The sequence below is a fragment of the Mesoplodon mirus genome (assembly GCF_964341445.2).
Source record: "Mesoplodon mirus genome assembly, chromosome: 10".
In the NCBI taxonomy this organism is placed as follows: Eukaryota; Metazoa; Chordata; class Mammalia; order Artiodactyla; family Ziphiidae; genus Mesoplodon; species Mesoplodon mirus.
In genome coordinates, this window is record NC_138986.1 from 29,151,165 (window position 1) to 29,174,021 (window position 22,857).

Genomic DNA, 22,857 nt, shown 5'->3' on the forward strand with positions numbered 1-22,857 from the left:
GTCAGCTCAGGGAAGGACCCTGCAGGGGCACATCCCTGGTTTGGACCAGAAGCCACTGAAGCTGGTGTGCACCCAGCACTGCATGGGCCCACCGGACTGATGTTCAGAGGCCTTTCCTAGAGCTCATCCCATTGGAATATTTCCTGTGGGAGAAAGGAAAGGGGCTTGATATTAGGAGATATAATCATCTTGCGTCCAAGTTGTTTGGACTTTTTCACTTTTCTAGGTCTTCCACAAATTTCCTAGCATACACGGGATTCTCCAATAGTTGGCCTTGCTGCTGCTCTAAGCCTACTGCACACCCTCTACCTCGACCTCTTAGTTTGCACAGGGATTTCCCCAGGGAAAGTAGTGATCCCTTTCATCATGGCTCTTATGTCTCACCTCTCCCAGAAGGGTTGAACAGGTGTTGGAGATCACTTAGTCTGTCTCTCTCTCTTTTTTTTTTAAAGGAATTTTGCCTTTTTTTTTTTTTTTTTTTTTAATTTATGGCTGTGTTGGCTCTTTGTTTCTGTGCGAGGGCCTTCTCTAGTTGCAGCAAGTGGGGGCCACTCCTCATCATGGTGCGCGGGCCTCTCACTATCGCAGCCTCTCTTGTTGCGGGCTCCGGACGCGCAGGCTCGGTAATTGTGGCTCACGGGGCTAGTTGCTCCGTGGCATGTGGGATCTTCCCAGACCAGGGCTCGAACCCGTGTCCCCCGCATTGACAGGCAGATTCTCAACCACTGCGCCACCAGGGAAGCCCTACTGTCTCTCTTGAGTCAATGACTTCTTGCTGAAGGGGAACCGCAGATCAAGCTCTGCATTTGAGTTATGGCTCTGCCCTACAGACATTAGCTGCATATTAAACCTCTTACCAAACCCAAGTGCCAAAATCGACAATGGTGACAAAGAAAATCTAAAGTCCTAGTAATGACTGATGCTAGCCCTGACGAAAAGGCTTTCTGCATCTCTCCCCCTCATTCTCATGATCAATAAGAGTTAAGAGTTCCTCTTTGAACAATAAGTACTTAAATCACTTTTTTTATCTGAACATAAGTCTTGCAGCCGCGACTCTCCCATCTAATTATAGATAACTCAGAGGGGTTAATCATGGATTACAAAGCTTTTTAATTTTTTGAGGGTAGAAATTTGGTTTATGGCTTCAGTCAGTCACTATGTAAGATCTGATTTGCATTGCTGGAGAGTTGATAAGAGCCAGAGAAGTCCCAAGTGTCACATAAACAGGAGGAGATTAAATCAAACACAAGTGGGTGGGAAGGGAACAGGGCAAGAACAGGGAAGTCCAGAAAGAAAAATGGATCAACTAAAAAAAAAAAGGCAAATATTTACTAAACACTATGATGTCAAATAGCATATGTGCAGAGGTATCTTTTATCTAGGGCTGTGGGACACATCCCTGTCAGCATTTGATACTACATTTGAGCACTATGGTTGGTAAAAGGGACAATTCACTTCTTCATAGTTTTTCAGTGGTGGAGCTGGTCAAATATGGGTTTGGGGGAACGTTCGGCTAAGACTCCCACAAATTAAAATGGGACTTTGAAGCCACTGCTACCATGAATATAAGTCAAGTACCATGCTTAGGGAATTTGCCATATACTTGGGGAGACATGGTACCTACCCATGGTATAAGGCAGTTGATGAATGAAGGGTAAAGGGAACCTCAGAAGTCCAGAAGCTCTCTGTGGGGTTGGCTACCTAGAGCAGGCTTCACAGAGGGGATGACAAAGATTCTCACCAACCAATTCATTTCTAGGGAGTCTAATGGGATGCAGGCCCTCAGGATTAGATAACAGTAATAATAGTTTATACTATAGAGCTCGAACTGTATGCCAGACGTTCTTCTAAGTACTTTATACAAAATTTATTTAATCTTCAGAATAACCCTGTGATGTCAAAAATGAAGAAACTAGCACAAAAAGGTAATTTACTGGGACATGGTTAGGTTAGAAGTCAAATCGTGACAGTCTGGCCACAAAGCCTATGTTTGTAACCAATACATACTCTGCAAAATGTTGTCACCTAAAAGGTGACAACAAGAATATAGAAGCAAACAATTGTGTGCTTGTTAGTCATTCACTTATTATTTCTCCAGACCTTTACGAAGATACCTTCTAGGTGTTGTGCTTGGCAAAGAGAGAGAAAGAGAAAGGGGGGTGGGGAGGGAGAAAGAATTTGCAACTATAATGTAGACATTGTCAGTTGTTGAAGATGAGATGCAGCTGGAAATGCACATTGCAGTGGGAGTGTAAATCAGTACAACCATTTTGAAAAACTGTTTGGCATTTTCTACTAAATAAAGATGGACATATTTCTAACTTATGACCCAGTAGTTTCACTCGATGGTATATGCACCCCAAAGAGTGCAAATATATTCAATAAAAATTTTGCAGTAATATTCACAGTAGGACTATTTATATTAGCCCCAAATGGGAACAATTCAAAATGTCCACCAACAGCAAAATGCATAAATATAATTAATAAATGAGTAAATATAATGGAATATCATACTATAATGAAAATGCTATATACTATATACAACAACAGGGAATAAATCTCACAAACATAGAAACCACACTGTATGATTTGATTTATATAAAATTTGAAAGCAGGCCAACAAAACAAAGCCATTTAAAAGTCAGGATCTGATTGTCTTTGGGGAGGGGAGGATGGAGATAATGATCAAGAGGGCAAGTGAGGGGGGTGGTCTTCTGGGTGCTGGTAATTTCTTGATCTTGGTGGTTTCAGGCGTGATTTTGCTTTTTGATATTTCATCAAGCTAAATACTTATGATACGTGAATTTTCTATATGTTTGTTATGTATCAATAAAAACGTTTACTTAAAAATACATGGCATGACAGAAACAGGACGTTATGGGAACACAGAGGAGAGACTTCTTATCCAACTTGGGGGTCAGGGAAAGGGGCTAAGTTTTCGGGGAGTTTAGGACAGAGAGGCTTAGGGAGGTCTGAAGGGCTCAGGTAGATTGTCTTGGGAACTGGATCATGAAAGTGAGGCAGAAAGTAGGGCCTTCCAGGTCTGGCTGGTTGAGCTGGGGAGAGAGGGGGCAGCCTGCCTAAGCACGATGAATGGGGTATTGGGAAAAGGGAGGGTCTCAGGCAGACCTAGGTCAGAATCCCAGCTCCACCCATCTGCTTTCTAGCATTGGGCAAGCAGTAACTTGGGCAAACCTCTCCTTCAGTTTCTTTAAGGGGGGAAATGCATCCACTGCCTACTTTTTCTCAGTTATATGTGAGACAAGGTCAGAAGGAACTGGAATTTAAAAATGCTAATTAATTTCTTCTTTCCCCACTCATTACCTTTCTTACCTTTCTCATTTCCCCTTCTCTTTAGCAGATTATAGGGGGAAAAAAAGATATCAAAGAGCAGTGAGGGACTTCCCTGGTGGTCCAGTGGTTAGGAATCCACCCTCCAATGCAGGGGAAGCGGGTTCAGTCCCTGGTCAGGGAACTAAGATCCCATGTGCCGCGGAGCAACTAAGCCCGCTCGCCTCAACAGAGCCCATGCGCTCTGGAGCCCGTGTGCCACAACTAGAGAGAAACCTGCGTGTCACAACGAAAGACCTCACATGCCACAATTAATACCCGATGCAGCCAAAAATAAATAAATATCTAAAAAAAAAAAAAGAGCAGTGAGAAATTTTGAATAAGGAGATGGACCTTGTGATTGCTGTTCTTGGAAGTTTCGTGGAGATGTTTAGATTTCATTAGGTAGTAAAATGAAGCATCTGGAGGTTTTCCATGAGGAAAAAGCGTAATCAAAAGGCATGTTCGGGCTTCCCTGGTGGCGCAGTGGTTGAGAGTCCGCCTGCTGATGCAGGGGACACACGTTCGTGCCCCGGTCCGGGAGGATCCCACATGCCACGGAGCGGCTGGGCCCGTGAGCCATGGCCGCTGAGCCTGCACGTCCAGAGCCTGTGTTCCGCAGCGGGAGAGGCCACAACAGTGAGAGGCCCGCATACCGCCAAAAAAAAAAAAAAAAAAAAAAAGGCATGTTCTGGTGACTCTTAGCAAGAGTTATGAGTGTGGGAAGAGCTTTGGAATTAAAAAAATAACAGTAATAAGGAAGCCACTTAGGTGACGTCTGACAATCATCCCATTGGTGGTGGCGATAAAAGGATAGAGAGAGATGGAGCTTCGTGAATCAGTGGAGCTTCATGAGTTGCTGGGAATGGAGAAAGAAGAAGGATGAATCAGTGTAGTTTATTTCTTTAATGTAGTTGACTCCGCCCACTGAAGTGCTTGTCACAGCTGCAACAATAGCATTTAGGACAAAAACCACCCACCAGTTTCTTCAATATCCCCCAAGGCATAACAACGAATCCGTTGATAGGTAACCAGTGTACTTGGCAAGGCGAGATGTTACACATTGTACGTAATCTCTACCGCATCCTGTTAAGACATTTCTCACCTCATCCATCAAAATGCTCCCCAAATCCTACTCCATATGCCTCAAGCCTTGTATTAGGAACATAAATGATGTTAAACTTAACCTGTTGTGAATCATAACAACATGTCTATTAAGAAAAACACACTCATCCAAATTGATTAAGCTCAGTTTGAGAAATTGGTTAAATGCTTTTTCACATTGCATGAAAATTGTTAGCCAGTCACAAAAACTAACAAATTATTATTGCTTAGACTTCACTTGTGGCTTAGTGTGGTCTTTCCTAGTCTGCTTTGGCCACTGCATACTTGCTCTATAAGAACGTGTTTAATATATATATATGTTTTCTCTGCTTTCCACACCTCTTCTATGAAGGACTTTAGCAGCAAGATTCAGAGCAATCCTGGAGGTTTATTTAGTGTTTACCTATAACATTATGTTCAGACAGATATGTTTATGTATTTGGATAGCTTGGAAACCATGGACTCTGATTGGCAGGGTTCTTAGTTTCCTCTTTTCTGTGTGGTCTGTTCTGTTCTCCACTTACTGTACCACAGCAGGCATGATGACGATGCTGTAACAACAGTATAGAAGGTACAGACTGTTCAAAAGAAAATATATACGCATAATCACTCTGGTCAACAGCAGAACAAGCATCATAAGCATAAAGACATAGTGTCACTTTACAGACACATATAGAAAACAGATGAGTGGCTGCCGACTTGTTCATGACATCTGGATGATTTTAACACAGTTCTGCTCAACCTTATTTTACTGCCTCTTTGGCTTAGTCATAGACTCCAGACCTAGTATTCCAGAGGCCAAAGTCATCACCTTCCCTAGCCAGACCTAAACCATTTGATTCCAAGTGTGTTGCAGTGTTGCTAGCAAAGGTCAGCACAGACCTATTTGTTTTGGCAATAATTAATTAAAGTTCATTTAATTAGATTATTTAGGGTTAAGCTGGAAACAATTTGGGGTCCGAATTGCAAACAATGATTATATTTTCCTCTGAAAGATCATGAAAAAGAGACATACAGAATGATCTGATGCTTGAATTAAATTATATGCTACCTAATAATAATGGACAATTTGAGATAAGTTTAGAGAACATATAATTTTTCAAACATATGTGACAACTCTTAAAATTATAGCAAATAAAAGAATAAATAATCAGGGAGGAGGAAAGAATGTGTGTGCTTCCTTAGATTTTTCTTTTATTTATAAATGGATTACACGCTCTTGGTTAAATAAATAAATAAAAACATGGTGGGTCAAAATGAGTAATAATTTCACGATTGTCTCGCTGCTCAGTTATTCCCATCCCAATTTTCCCTTGCAGGAGGTAACCAATAATAAGCTTTTTCGGTGTATCCTTTTAGAAATTTGATAGGCACATACAAGCATAAAGGTTTCTAATAACACAGAATTAGAATTTTAAAGGAGGGAGCGGAGGAGGTGTCTTGATCGCTGGTTGATTTTTTTTAAGTTGTCTTAATTGTTTATATTTTTTAAATGTTCAAAATCTCATTTGTGTGAGTCTAGTGCTTAAAAATTTTTGGTGTAACACAACCCTTATACTGCATGCCAACTTTTTCATCTGGGAAATGAAGACAAACTAATCTGGTTTCATGTTGCAGAACAAACAAAGCTGTAGGCTCACAGAGACAGGAGACTTGACTTTCAAGGTTGCCCTTTGCAACTATGTATGATTTTTGCCTTGTCCACAGGCTTTAGAACCTAACAGCTCAGCAACTTCATTCTGGCTGCACTCTTTCTAACACAGCTAGGAACCACCTTGATTTTCCAGTCACTAAACAGCTGTTTCATGCCCAGGGCATACCTGAATATTCTCACAAAAGTGACCTGATTAGGGGATAATACTATCCCTTCCAACCATCCCTATGTTCCTTTAAGTCATTCTGCCTATCAACTATCCTGTCCTTTCCAGTATCGTAAAATTGTAAAAATGTCAGGGGCGGGAGGAATCACTACTAGCTCCAGGGGTCATAAACTCAGTGCCTTTGGGAGCCAAGGCTGTAAATCATATTAGATGAAGACAATAGGAGGCATGGACCATGCGTTTTCTCTTAAAAGCATTGAAATTAAAATAAAAATCAGAAACCACTGTGTTGGCCAAGTGAAATGAGTCTATGGTCAGAAACATCTTCAAGTGTTGTAGTCTAATCTCATATGCAATTATGTAAAATTCAATGGTTTGCCCTCTCTTTTGCATTCTTGTCCATTCATTATCTAGGTGCAACACAACAAAAAACAAAATGCCAGACACTGGGGATTGAAAGCTCTGCTTCTCCCAACTCTACAACAGTGAGGAAGGAATGGGCTTACAGGGACACTGGTTTGGCATTAAATGACACAAAATCCATCAGAGACTGTTTCCAGCTTCTAATCATATGCACACACCTGGTGGCCCCAATGTCCATCAGAAATCCATCACCAGTTTTGGAAAGGAAGTGGGCAGACTCCCTGGTGTATCATCCAGGAACAATGGAGCAGACCTCTCATTTGCTCACGCATTGTTTATAATAATCTGAAGAATTTTCTGTCTTCCATAAAAGAACAAGGAAAAAGCTTGGCCAAGCCGTCCAGAGTTCCAAAGAACATGCAGCCAAAAAAAGATATGTTAAGGAAGGCAGCCTAATAAATTAGGAAAACCTCTGATTCTTTTGTGTGTGTGTGTCATTTTTTGTGTGTGTATGTGTCATTTTTTTTTAAATTTATTTTTGGCTTCATCGGGTCTTTGTTGCTGTGAGTGGGCTTTCTCTAGTTGCGGCAAGTGGGGGTTACCCTTTGTCGCAGTGCGCAGGCTTCTCATTGTGGTGGTTTCTCTTGTTGTGGAGCATGGGCTGTAGGCACGCGGGCTCAGCAGTTGTGGCTCGCGGGGTCTAGAGTACAGGCTCAGTAGTTGTGGCGCACGGGCTTAGTTGCTCTGTGGCATGTGGGATCTTCCCGGACCAGGGCTCGAACCTGTGTCCCTGCATTGGCAGGCAGATTCTTAACCACTGTGCCACCAGGGAAGTCCCAAAAACCTCTGATTCTTGAAACCCGGTCTTTCTGAGCCTTGGTTTCTTTTTTTTTCCCAAATTGGGACTAAAAGCACTCTTTTGTACTGTAGAAGATCTGAGGTAATGTGTCAGGATGAAGCAAAAATGTATTTTAATTTAACAAGACAGTAAATAATGGTGCTGTTGGTATTTGCCTGGGGAGCTAGGACCATGCAGACCTTCTGTCCATAAGCTTCAAAACTTAAAACATAGCTTCCCATCGGTTCCTCCTGCTGTGCATCTTTGGAAGCGTGGAGAATAGTTACGTGCCCTCAGATTCGCAGGTACACCCACCCTTCCAGCGGCAGGCAAATTGTGAAGAGTAGGCTGAATAAATGTTCCCACATTCTGGTTTCATGGAGTTTAAGGTGTTTCTAATTATCCCAAAGGATTATTAAACTCTTCAAATTAAAATTTTTTAGGCTTCTTTAATACACATGCACCATAAAATAAGGGAGAATTATACTACATTACTCACTAATGAAACCAGAGTGGCAATAGCCACCAGGGCTGCAATAGCCTGACATCACCCCATGTCAACCTTTTCTTTAAAGAGAGAAAGGGTGAGTGACACAAAAGTTTTGTTCTTTATTTTTTCATCATTGCTAATAACAGTACAGTCAAATCCATGGAAGATACCTAGGGTTGTTGGGAGTGTATCTGGATATAAACCAGAAGATTTGGGTTCAGACTCAACCTCTGCCATGTTGGTAAGTCTCCTTTTCCATAAAACAGGGATACTGGTAACTGTTCTGCTTTCCTCACAGACCAATGCAAAGTTCCAACAAGAGAGACAATGTAGAAGAATAGGCTTTGCTGACCAGGAAATGATAAACTAGTGTCTGATGCTTCTTAGAAAACATGATGCTTTGAACTATACCAATTTACACAGTCGTTAATGTTAAGACCTGAGGCCTCTAGGAGTCTGTCAAGATTTTTCTAACAGATTATCCTACTGAGAATACTGCTACCTAGTAGAAGTCAGTTTTTTAACACATGGCAATGCACATGTTTATTTCATTGCCTTTGAAAATTCTTCCCATTTAAAAGCAGGAAGCTTTTTGCAGGAATTAAATCCCCAAATGCAGAGAGTAAGAATTGTTCTCCATCTTGCTAATCCTTAACATGATGACATCATATACGTGAACAAGCAATCTAAAGTATAAGGTATAAAAGATATTACTAAATAAAATATATGCAAATCTTTACTTCAGTATTCTTTAAGCTTTGTTTAAATGAAAATCACACAATGGAGAGAGAGATAGAAAGATAGAGATAGAGATAGAGTTAGAGATAGAGATAGAGATGATAGAGAAATAGAGGGAGAAGGAAAGAGGTGAGAGAGGGAAAGAGAGATTCTGATAACATGAGTCCTTGTCACTATTCAACATATTCCACATAGCTTTAGTGGTCCCAGCCATGCAAAACAAACAAACAAACAAAAACAAAAATAGAAAAAGAAATAAGAAATGTAAGTATCAAAAATGAAAAGACAAAATTGTCATTGATGCAGATGCTATAATTATATACACAGAAATACCAAAGAGATAAATAAACTATAAAACCTAATTGGGAGTTCATCAAGATGGCCTCATCCAGTATCTACTACCCAGCAAAAAAAGTTAGACAACAGAACAGAAAAAAAAAAAAAAAGATTTTGTTTACAGATACAGCAAAATTTATAAAGTACCTAGGAATTAATGAACCTAACACAGAATGCACAAGATTTTGTAGAGAAAAAAATTAGCTCAATTAAGGTGTGCTATGTTAGTGGACTGGATGTCATAATTTTGCAAAGATATTGATTCTCCCAAAATTTATCTATAGGTTTCAGTAAATTTCCAATGCAAATCTAAAAGGATTTTTTGGGCTGAATTGAAAAATTAATTGTGAAATGTATATGAAAGAGTATAATTCACTAATATTTCATATAAAATTTACACGAAATATTTGATCCACTATAATAGCAAATGGTGAGCAGAGATGGAAAACCAGATCTACCAGATCTTAAAACATTTTACAAAGACCTGAAACAGTATTAAAACAACATGCTATTGGCATATGGACAGACAAAAGGACAAATGGGACAGAGAAATGGTATATAGAATATGAGATTAGTGACACCACAAATCAATGGAGAAACCAGAATATTTACCAAATGATGTTAGGAAATTTAGCTCATTATTTGAAGAAAAATAAGTTGGATCTCTACTTCACATGACATTTAAAAATAAACATCAAATGGATTGAAAAAGACCTAAATATGAAAGATAAAACTGTAAAAGTAATAGAAGAAAATATAAAAAAATATAGCAAGTCATTGATGAGCTAATTAATGATCAGGCACATCAAATTGTCATCTTCTGGTTCAAGAGGCTAAGAGAGCCTTCTGTATGAGAATCATGGTTTGAGCAGGATTAAAGGATGGGAAGAAGTTTAGTGAATGTGGAGTAAGCTTCCAGAGAAAGTAATGGTAACTTACATTTACAGAACTCTTCCCACTATCATGTATTAACTCATTTACCTTATTACACTAATAAGGTAAATGGTAAAATATTTCTATTCTCTTCTTACAAATGTTAAAGTTGAGACTCTGAAAAGTTTAAATGAATAGGCACCCACGGCTCTGACACAAGAGACTTCAGGGTGTATTGTGAGCATCCTGGTATCTCTACTGAGCGGTGAGCCGAACTCTCACCCCCAGGAATGTATAGCCCAGCTATTTCAGTCTTCCTTCTGTAGAGACTGTCTTTTTATGAGATGAACACTTGAAACTGGAGAAAGGAACCAAAGGTCACCAATAAATAACTTTGGAATATGCAGCTCAAAGGTGAATGGGCCATTTTAAAGGGAAAATCTCCATTAAAATGTGCTACAAATCTCCTGAAAGGCGGTTTCTTATGTTGAATTATGTCTAAAGTCTGTGTTTAAGGGATAGTAATACATATGCTACATTCCTCATAGAGCTGCTGTGAGAATCAAAAGAAAGAAGGAGCTTTTACATATGAGGAATTACTGTCCCAACTTTTAAAAAAGTTTCCTGACACCCTTTAACAATGTGTGAAATAACATCAACACCGGTCTGCATCGCCACCCAGTGGACACAGTAATGCTTTGCTTGATATTTTCACGTGTCTTCCCTGTTTAAGGGGGTAAATATTACCTTTATTACATGTCTATTACTGAGGCATTTTGCTCACAGTATGTTCCTCTCAGATTTTTTATTTATAAAAATTGTTTACATGATATTTTGCCAGTGAATTTTATTTTGATAACTCAATATTTTTAAAAAGCCAAATTTCAGGTCATAAACTCATTTTACTCAGAATGCTTTGCCCTGTATAGCTGTCCTCCCCAGAATTGCAGCCCAAGTGTTTGTCTGATAAACAGTCTGTTTTTTGTTTGTTTGTTTGTTTGCGGTACGCGGGCCTCTCACTGTTGTGGCCTCTCCCGTTGCGGAGCACACGCTCCAGACGCGCAGGCTCAGTGGCCATGGCTCACGGGCCCAGCCGCTCCGCGGCATGTGGGATCTTCCCGGACCGGGGCACGAACCCGTGTCCCCTGCATCGGCAGGCGGACTCTCAACCACTGCACCACCAGGGAAGCCCAACAGTCTGGGTTTTAACACAGGAGGACAAGTTGGGGGTATTGGAGCCATCTGTTCCCTGCTTGATTTGCACATAAGTTGTACTTAAGATTGCTGAGTTCACACCTGAAACTTTTCTTGTCAGTAGTTTGCTCATTTATACACATAGCATTGCTTTAATAAAAAAATAATCTCTTGAGTTCTTTTCAATGTTAGGCACTGTGCTTAGTGCTATGGATACAATGACAAACAAAAAGGAATGCAGTCCCTGCCTTCGGGGAGTTTGCAGTCTAGTCAGAGAGCTAAACAATAATTAAGTACCCACACTATCAACTGAAAAAAAACCCACAACCTAAAAGTTGAAAATTATGTTTTCTTTGGTGGACAAAACTGAGGACTTAAGCCCGGTACGCAGCCTCTCAGATAGCTCTGAGGAACTGCTCCGAAGAGGTCAGGGAGAAGCCAGGATATATAGGAGTTTTTACAACAAAGACCAGGTAGTCAGAACTTCCAATGATTACTGTTAATTAAAGAAAACCAAATACCTCAAGTTAATGAATTTAGCACGTTTCTATGTTTGGGAAAATGCAAGTGTCCAGGCTCATTTAAATTACTCCTCTGATACGAACCTTAGCTACCTAGGGCCAGTATCCTATTCTTTCCCATTCTGAGTCCCCTGAGGGTGCACCTTTGGGGGTGACTGCAGTGGCTGAGAGCTTGGCAGTGGGCAGCCCATTTGTTTCCAGTTTGTCTCCATCCTGAGTTCCCCCAGGGCTCACCGCAGAAGGGGGGATGAAGACAGGGGTGGAGGGACGGCTGTAGTGGCTTAATGACTGCAACATCCTTTGTTTACTGATATGGAAGGCAACATTTTCCATTCACAATACAAATGTTATTGCCTTACTTAGCTCAGGGAATGAGAATATTCATTTCATTGTGGTTTTTAATTTTTTTTATTAAACATCAAGAATCTAACTTGTCCTCATGTATATCTGGGTGTTTGGGGGGTGTTGGGTTTATAGTGGAAGACCTTGAAGCTCTTTTGTTTAAATTAACCCTGACAATCAGCAGGATGAAGTGTGTCCTCTGTGTTATAGGATTATAATGTGAAACAGTGAAATTTGGTGTCAGAAACACCAAATAAGTCTTGGGGTCTCTTACTATTCTTTTGACCTTCAGCAAATGATTATTCCCTTTTTCTTTTCTGTAAAATAAAAATAGTAATAATACCTACCTTGACAGGGGAAAACCATGACTACTACAGTACATGGTACATAATAGGTGATTAATACTTTGCCTAAAGTACCATGTAATTAAAGGCCACACATTTTTAATGCATCACTCATATTTCACTGGCCCCAAAACCAGTACATAAAGTTTAAAACAATAAGAAAAAGAGTAAATGTGGCTCAAAAACAGGCAGAAATTAGTAGTTTAAAGAACACAGTATATAACATTGTTATCTTTGAATGAAGATACAAGCTACTCACAATTCAAAGACATCTAGTGACTATCTCAAAATTCTTATTTAATAGCCCGAAGAGTTGGGCTAAGACAGATGTTCAAATTCAGTTGGTCAAATGAAGGAGGAAGCAAAACTTAATTGGTTAGCTTAGGTCTCATAACTAGTTAAAAGGAGAAATGGAACTAGAACCCATGACTCTTAATTCTCTGGGTTGTGTCTCTTTACACACCATAAAAAAAAAAGGACTTCTGGATATCTAAACAATATGAACAGAAAAGTCTTCTCACCATTGTTGGAAGCCTTGCCTTGCAGACAGGTTTTCAGGTCCTTCGCCTGTCTTACAATTGAGCAGAGGAAATGTATCAAATGTTGTTCCAGTTAGAAGAGAGTTTTCTGTCCTATTGAGTGCGTGCACATTCCTGGACACAACTCAAAGTACCTCTGAAGGGAGGGAAAGATTAAGCATCTGTTGAAACCTACCTATATATTAAGCACTGTAGATACATTATCTTATTTCATCAGGTAAGCACTTATCCCTGAGTTATGGAAGGGACCTAGGGCTAGCAAGGACAAATAATGTTTCCATAGAGCTAGAGAACAGCAAAGACAGGATTCAAGTCAGGTCTTGCTGACCCCAGAGGGTCTGATATTTCCGTCGCTCCCCAGTCAGAAGAGTGACCGATGGAAACAGAACGTGCTTCACTCTGACCTCAATATATTTTCTCCAGTCAACCAGCCATCATGGACCTTTATGTGGCATCTGGAAATTGAAAGCTGCTCATGTCAGTCTCTTCATTTTTACAGAGGAAAATGGTTAAGGGAGGTTAGGGAGGTTAAGATCCTTCTCAGAACATTAGTAGAATCAAAATAGTGCCGTTAAAATAAGTGCATATTACTTTCTACTGTCTGCTTGGAAAAAACCCATGTTTACTGAGCTTTTATTAATATTTCTTTTTTCTGAAGCTCTGACCACATTTTTGCAATTTTTTCCTCTGCATCATGGACTTTTGAGAAGGGCCCACAGGGTGGTTCTTCCTTGGCTGATGTTCTCATCATTGAATATGATACGGGAAGAAGGAAAATTGGAGGCCAAAGCTAATCTGGGCAAGAGCCTGGTGTCACGAGACCGTGATATTAATTTTCCAGATGACTTTGCAGCTGAGTTGGCTTAACTCTGTGACATTAGAAGATTGAAAGCAGGTAAGAAGTTTAGTGGAAGGGCTATGCCTGCTAGGTCCCACGCATCCCGTACAGTCGGAGCAGTGCACAAGCGTTGGCACTGACAGTCACATGCACACTGAGCTCCAACAGCCCCTGAGACTTTCCAAAAGGGACACCTTTGCATTGTTTCTGTGCCTGCTCAGCCTGTGACTTCAGATTCCATGTGCTCTTTCAAATGAAAATGTCCTGTGAAATGGTCCATTAGAGAGGCATCCCACATTTTCCAGGTGAGGGTTTCTGAGCAGCTGGGGTTCTCCACTCAGTGCTGTGCTCTAGGGAAACAACTTCTCCCTGTGCTCTGATATGTAAAGCCACGAGAAAACCCACCAAGTCCTGTGCTGGGGATGAAGGTCAGAGTCAGAACCAGATAGACGGAGACAAAACAGATCATGCATCTCACCCCTGGACATACTGGTCAGGGTTTTACCTGTCTCAGGACTTTCCACTTGCGCTTCCCTTTTCCTGAAAGGCTGCCTCACCTGCTCTACGTTTCAGTGAAGATGCGTTCCCTCTATTCTGTATAAAGCAGCTTGCCTAGAAATTATCCTGTCTCCCTATCAAGTTTACTTCCTTTATCATATCACACTCTGGGACTACCGCGACAGTCCAGTGGTTAAGATTCTGTCTTCCAATTTTGGGGGCGTGGGTTTGATCCCTGGTCAGGGAACTGAGATCTCACATGCCGCACAGTGTGGCCAAAAAAAAAAAACCCAAGGTGTGCAAATCATACCATGCTATGCAATTATGTATTTATGTCTCTTTGTAGAATGCAAGCTCCCGAGGGCAGAGACTTTATCCATCGGATCTCTATTAAATCCCTAACATCATGCCTGGCACATAGTAAGTGCTCAGTAAATGTTTGTTGAATGAGTGAATGAGTCATTCACTTGTGTAATACTTTCCAGACATTTAAAAAACATCTCTGTGTTAGAAAAGCAAGGATGATAATACTTGAATCAATGCCAACTGGTCAATTTGTCAAAACAAACAAATAAAAAAACAAACGAATGAACAAAAAAGGTCACTACCCTGAAATTCAAACTTGAGACTAGAAAAAGGAGTTATAACATTATACATGACAGAGTTAGAATTCAAAAAGATTATTGAAAGAATCACACAAGGGGCTTCCCTGGTGGCGCAGTGGTTGGGGGTCCGCCTGCCGATGCAGGGGACACGGGTTCGTGCCCCGGTCCGGGAAGATCCCACATGCCGCAGAGCGGCTGGGCCTGTGAGCCATGGCCGCTGAGCCTGTGCGTCCGGAGCCTGTGCCCCGCGACGGGAGAGGCCACAGCAGTGAAAGGTCCGCGTACTGAGATGAAGAGTGGCCCCCGCTTGCCGCAACTGGAGAAAGCCCTCGCACAGAAACAAAGACCCAACACAGCAAAAATAAATAAATAAATAAATAAATAAACTCCTACCCCCAACATCTTCTTAAAAAAAAAAAAAAAGAATCACACAAGATGAAAGATGATAAAAAATACATATAAAGTCTCAGATAAAAGTCCAAAGAATCAACTTCACAGCTATAAAGTCAAAAAGTTGGACTTAACAGTACATGTGAGTATTTGACTATTTAATTGACTGCATTCTCGATATGTTACTTGCAAATGAAGCTTCCAAAAATCAAATGTGCTCTTACGCTGATTAACAGAAATATTGTATCCAAAAGAAAAACAGTTCATTTGTTTTTACAAATAAAACAATACCAGGAGGAGAAAGTTTTGTTTTGTGGCAAGATATTTCAAAAAAAACCATTCAGATGGAAATGATCACGGTGGAAGAAGTACCGAAACCAGATTCCAGAAGCAAATACAACGACTGTCTAGCTGGGAAAGGAGGGGTTTGGGGCAGTATTTGCCTTGAGAGAGGAGTGAAGAGGTATGCAGATGTCCAGCATGATAGCTATCCACAAATATTTTGTGCAGAGGGGGAATTAGCCTTATCTTGCTGTGCTGTGTGGCAGTACAGAACTAGAACTGGGTGGAAATCAAAGGGAGGCTGACTTTGACACAATCTGAGGAGGCAGTGAGATTCTGATGCTGACTATGGAATGGCTCCATGTATTAGGGTTCCCCAGAGAAACAGAATCAATAGGTATATATATAGATATATATCTTATTGATGTATATATACACACACACACACACATACATAAGAGTAGATTTATTGTGGGAATTGGTTCACGTGATTATGGAGGCTGAGACGTCCCACCGCCTGCCATTTGCAATCTGGACAACCAGGAAAACAGTTGACATAATTCAGTCCGAGTCCAAAGTCCAGGAGCACCAAAGTCAGAAGGCAGAAGATGGATGTCCCAGCTTAAGCAAATAGAGCACATTCACTCTTCCTCCTTCTTTTTGTTCTCTTCAGGCCCTCAACAGATTGGATGATGCCCACTCACAATGGTGAAGACAATCTTCTTTATCCAGTCTACCAATTCAAATGCTGATCTCTTCCAAAAACACCTTCAGAAATCATGTTTTGCCAGCTATCTGGGCATCCTTGAATCCAGACAAGCTGACACATGAAATTAACCATCAAATGCTGTAACTATTTGGGGGAGGGGGCAGTGGGCAAGCTGTACTGGAAATTCTTTCATTAGGTGGAGACTTGGACAGGTAACTCCCACATTTCCTTCTATTTCTAAATACTTCACACTTCAGAGAGCCTCTCAGGAATGTTGAGAGTAAAATAAAACCATTTGGAAGTGTATCAGAGTGCTCCACAGACATAACCTATTATTTTATCTTCCATTAAAAATCTCTGCCTAAACTTTATTACTTAAACACAAGTTTTCTTGCAGTTCTTTGAAATAACTAAGAAAGAGTCCTAGAATCAGATTATAACAAGAAAATGAAAAAGCCATTCAGTTGACTATTTTAAGTAATAGTGATCTAGAGATGCCACGTCTATAGTTTACTTGCTTAGAGAGGCTACTTCCTGCCAGAACAAGGAGACCAAATCCCATTCTCTTAGAGGCTTGACAAGAGTTATGTTCATTTCAGCCACTGATGTTTCACAAAAGAATCCTCAGGGAAATTAGAGTTCAGGAATTCTCTGGGAAAAGCCTCATAACATTTATTTTAAACCAGTATCACAGCAACTGCCAGATCAGCCTGGGACACAGCCTGGAAATAGACATTCCCCCAGCCTTCCTCACTCCTTTCCCCACCCCACCCAAACTCACACGAGAGGGCACGTGTCTCATCACACAGATCTCCCCAGCAGTGTGGGTTGTGGGTTAGTGTGGGGGACGGCTGAACACAAGATCCTTCCTTAGAAGTCATAGTTAAAATATTCAATAAATAAATTAGATCCTCACTTGTCACGGGAAATTTAAAGCAGCCATTGAGGGTAAAATCACTTCTGTGCCATCCAGATACCCCAGAACCCACCTACTACTAGCACCTACACCAGGGTTGCTAGGGTGAAAGTTACCCAAGCCAAGGATCACCCAGTTAGGAGAAAATAAGTCATTCCAGATGCAAATCTGTGCTGATGCGGATGCAGCGCAGTTACTAGACTCAGATGGAGATCAAGTCCACCCCCTTTACCAGCATGTGAGTACGTGGCGACTTCCTAACATTCTTTCTGGAGGTGGTTCATGCCAGCCCTTGTGCTTGCCTAAAATTACAGACCAATTTCATTGAATTGCATCCAAATTCTAGATAGAAAAATTAAAATGAATTGTGAATAACCCTCAGCTGATGAGAACCAACTTCCAGATCCAAACCTGGAGCTAATTTTCCAGGAAGAAACTCCCAGGAATTTAGCATCATTCCTTAGGGTCAGGGAGGGGCAGAGCTAGCAGACCCACTGAAGAGGCTGGCTATTGTCCCTCAAGCTCGGCTTTTCTGAGCCCTACTGTGGATGGATTATGTCTGTTTCACACGGAAGCCTTTGGCTTTTGGCTTCTTCCATCCCAGTTTCTCCTTGAAGCCCATTAGAAAAATCTGGCATCCTTGTTGTCTCCAATTTTTGCCAACTCCTGAACTTCATGCCCTTTATTTTTATTTTATTTTATTTATTTATTCATTTTCTTGCGGTACGTGGGCCTCTCACTGCTGTGGCCTCTCCCATTGCGGAGCACAGGCTCCGGACACGCAGGCTCAGCGGCCATGGCTCACGGGCCCAGCCGCTCCGTGGCATGTGGAATCTTCCCGGACCGGGGCACGAACCCGTGTCCCCTGCATCGGCAGGCGGACTCTCAACCACTGCACCACCAGAGAAGCCCTGTTTTTTTGTTTTTATTTTTATTTTTCATGCTCTTTAAATCAATCTTATGTTAAGGCATTTGACTAAATGGATATAAGCATTGTATTTTCTTTGAAGTCAAAGCTTTTAGTTTTATCATGGATATAGGATCATTTGCTTTATGTTCTTTTCTCCATCTCCAAAAATAGCAGTGGTTTGATTTTGAACTTCCCGTGGCTCAGTAAAAAAAAAAACGTAAGCAACGTAAGAGATTGTATTACATCCATTGCATTTGGCACAAATATTGAGATCAAATAACCAGTAAAAATGTTAATTAGTTTAACTTTTCAAAGGAAGCATATTCCTGGTCCATTATCCCAGTGAGTAATGCAGAGGCATTTTCTAAGTGTTTTTTTTTTTTTTTTTATCCAAAAGTTAGAAGTGCTTCGTAAACCAGGCATTGGGTTACATGCGTTGGTGCTATTATCATTCATATTTTACAAGTGGGAAAGGTGAGAGGTTAAATATTCTACAGCTAAAGCACAAAGAAGCTCTCCAGCCCGGATCTGAGGCCATTGCTGCTGACTCCCCATCTCCATTTTACCGGCAAGGTTACCCCCTCTTCCTTGCTACAAATGAACTTCTGTTGCTGGTACAGAGCCCGCAGAAGGGCAACTGGTGGGAGCTCCTTATAAACATGACTAGATCTGAGCTTTAATCCTTCACTGCCACACGTTTGCGCCCCATCCTAAAATAGGTAGTACTCACAGAGACAAAGTGAACAGAGGTGGAAAAGTCTCTCTGAGAAATCCAAACCTGGTCACTTCCAAAGGTCATTCAACAAAGCCACCCCCGGGGGGAATAAAACCTTAACTAGTCCAGCTCTCCAGGTTGTAACAGAAGCAACAACCAAAAAGAGCAAAGAAAGAAATTGTCACCTTTCAGCTAAAGCCTACAGGGGTTCCACAGCACATTTTACACGCCCAACCCACCTCCCCACTGACCCACCCCTACCCCGGGACTAGTGTCCCTTCCCAGCCAGACTAGAGATCTAGGAAGTGAAGACAACTTTTCTTCTTAGTCTCTAAAACACAGAGCTGGAAATTGACCACAGACAAAGCCAACAAACAAATAACATGCATCACCTTCCCAGAGGAAAACATGTTGAATTTCCTCTCCAACTCTGTATTTTAGATCCAAGTATTTTGTTCCCTTCCTTTTATGACACTAATCAAAAACTGATCATGTGCTTAAAAGACTTAGGTCTATAACACAAAAATACTGTAACATGATTTTTACTACCAACCTTTAATTATGTAGATAATGTACAAACGTATTCTCCTTGTAGAAAATTAAGACTACAGGTAAAGCTAAATTGTCTTTGATCATAGTTTTAATCTAGCTCCTTTCCTCTAAAGGTAACAAATGGTTAACAATTTCTTGTGCATCCACATAATTTTTTTAAGCTTTATATATATTTATATAGACCCACAAAAATATATAGCATTATTTAGTGTATATTCCACCTAAATATCATATTGTGTTACCAACTTGGTTTTTCACTCCACAATATGACATGAAGACATTACTCTTTAAAATTCTAGTATAAAAAATTATGGTAGGGGCTTCCCTGGTGGCGCAGTGGTTGAGAGTCCGCCTGCCGATGCAGGGGACACAGGTTCGTGCCCTGGTCCAGGAGGATCCCGCATGCCGCGGAGCGGCTGGGCCCATGAGCCATGGCCGCTGAGCCTACGCATCCGGAGGCTGTGCTCCACAACGGGAGAGGCCACAACAGTGAGAGGCCCGCGTACCGCAAAAAAAAAAAAAAAAAAAAAAAAAAAAAAATTATGGTAGAATATGTCATGAAGTTTTAGCTAACCTTTGATTTATGGATATTTAAGCAGTTTCATTTTCTCTGTCACAAACATTGCTGTAGTGGACATCCTTGTGTAGGGGTATTGCTTTATTTCTCTGAAGAGAAATGGCACAAATATTGTGCCATTGTGCCAAATGATAAGGCATAAATATTTTAAATTTTAATAGATAATACTAATAAAAGTTAATACTTATTGAGGAATTACTATCTACCAGTTACTTTTTAAAGTGCTTTACCTTTATAAATTTACTAGGAGAGTATTCATCTTAAACCTTTTTGCAGATGAGAGTACTAAGAAATGGCAAGAATGAGTAAGTGGCCCCAGGTCACATAACTAGGGAGTGACAGAGCTAGGATTTGGTCTCTAGGGGTCTTCCTCTACACTCTGGACTCTTTCTTATCCAAGACACTCTATTAATTACAGCCTGATTTTTATTCTTTTCTAACTCGTTTCCATTTGCTATTTAAAGGTGGAAATCTACTTACTTGGGGGATAACGGATCTTAAAATGTGTGTGGAGACTTTTTTCAGATTGGAAAGTTATCTCCACAGTAATGGTTGATCACAGTCTAGCCTTGGCAAAGCAGGTCTCATAACTTGGCAAAATCTAAGAAAGAGAAACTGTTCCATTGTCACCTGTGAGATATAGAATGAAGTAAGGAGGTGAAAATATGTCAGGTTCTAAACTTTGCAGAGAAGGGAACCCAAGGCAAGTAAGATCATGAGCAAATCAGTCTTCACTGGAGAGCCTGACCCCCAGTCTTTAAAACCAGGTAGATGATCTGTGAGATCTGCTCAAATCCATTTCAACCAAGCTTTCCTGCTTATCCTCTGGGCAGTCCTTAAAAAACTATAAGATGGGAGAATGCCCTTTGTATTTGCTTTTGTGTGCATCATTCTACATTATTTTACTTAACATTTTTGAAAGAATCTCAAATTTAGAGAAATTTCAATACAAATTTTTTTTTCCTGAATTACTTCAGAGTAAGTAACTAATTGTTGCCCCATAATCCCCAAATATTTTAGTATCTGTTTCCTACAAACAAAGCTATTCTCTTACATAATCACAATCAACCATCAAAATCAGGAAGTTAATATTGATACATTACTGTCATCTAATGTATCCTTGGACATCAGTTAAGTTTTGCCATTTGCCCGGTGTCCTTTCTAGCAAAAGAATCCGGTTCAGAATCATGTCTTGCATTTAGTTGTCACATGTCTTTAGTATCCTTCAATCTGGAGCAGTTCCTCATCTTTTCCTCGATTTTCATGACCTTGACATGTTAGATTTCAGCCCAGTTGTTTAGTAGAATGACCCTCAATGTCAGTTTGTTGATGTTTCCTAATGATCTCATTCAAACTACGTATCTCTGGCAGGAATATCACAAAAATGATGGGCTCTCATTGCATTCTATTAGATGACACACAATTTCAAATTGTACTAGTCCTCATAATATTACTTTGACTACTTGCTAAGATGGGTGTGATAGACTTCTCCACTATAAAATTACTCTTTATTCCCTATACTTGATAAGTATTTGGTATGAGTGTCTGCGTATGGCAGGAGGGAGTTGAGACAGTATAAATAAACCATTCTTCATCATACTTTCAATTGATTCATTCCTTCATTTAGTTCAGTATACATTCATTTCTTATTTTATTTAATAGGTTCTAAGGTTATTATTATTTATTCTGGTGCTCAAATTGTCCCAAATTTGGTATGTGGGGTCCTCTCTGACTTGGTTTCAAGGTACTTTAGTCATGTCCCCATATTATTTGAACATTTCTTTACTTTTTGGCAAAAGGGATGTGAATCTAGCCCTGAAATCAGCCATTTATCCAAAAAAGCTCTGGCTCCTTTTAGTGGAAAATGGTATTTAGAGACCAATCTTGGGTGCTAAATGTGCTCATTGTTTTGCTTGGTCCTGGGGTATCACTGCTCCCAGGACCTCTCAGTGGACAGAGCCAGATGCCCTCTCTCTCTCTCTCTCTCTCTCTCTCTCTCTTTGCCCCTACTCTCTGCTTGTCTCTCTCCCTGTCTCCCTCTTTGTCTCTGTCTCTAGCTCTGTATCTCTCTTATCTGTCTAGATTAAAGAATACATTTACATCAATATTTCTAATTCCAATTCAATTCATTCTGGTTTTCTCCCTATCATGATTATAACTCCTTGCTCTAATAATGAGAAACCTGCTCTCTTTAATCCTTAAAGTACTTATTCATGTGATCAATTCCCCTGTATGTAACCTACGTCCTGCTGCTCCTGCTGCCCCCTCCCCTGCATGGATGCCCTACTCACCTTTCTCAAGCTCTGACACCCTGAGCTGGGCTACCCTCCTACAGTGACACCTGTCTACCCTGGTTCCAACTGGCTCTACACTGGCTCCAGCACTTGCACTGAGATGCTACTTCTTCACGTGGACACGCTTCACACATGGTCATCCTAACCTGTGTGGACACTTGCCTTGCTCAACCTCATCTGATGGATTTGGACCAAATTGCTCAAATAGAGAAAAGGAAGAATAAGAGTTGTGTGCCATTGTGGGTTTGCCTATTTTAATTTTGGTTTACTTATTTATGTATGTACATATTCATTTTTGGTTGTGTGAGAAAAGCTGCATTTAAGTTTAATTACAGCTCCAAATGATCTCTGGCATTTTGAATTACCTTAATTATATTAATTAATTCTTGCACTTTTTTGGACACATGGAACTTCTAAAATAGCAATAAGAATATCCCCAGGTGGTCCAGGCAATCCAGAGTTCATTCTATTTGTATGTCTGTGGGTTTTTCAGAATTTGCTTCCTGATGTCTTTATCATAAATATTTTTGTTTTCCCATGGAGGTAACTTTATCTCCTTCCACTCTGCTCTGTTCCCAGCATTTCTCAAGCTCCATTCCTGTCCAAGCATTTCTAAGTACCATCCCTAGCCTGTTTTCCAGAATTCGGCTTTTGTGTCCCACTACAAAAATGTTCTTGTGGAGCCACCTATTACAGAAAGCACAGTGGCGATGGTTTATGGAGTGTCTGAGAAATGTAA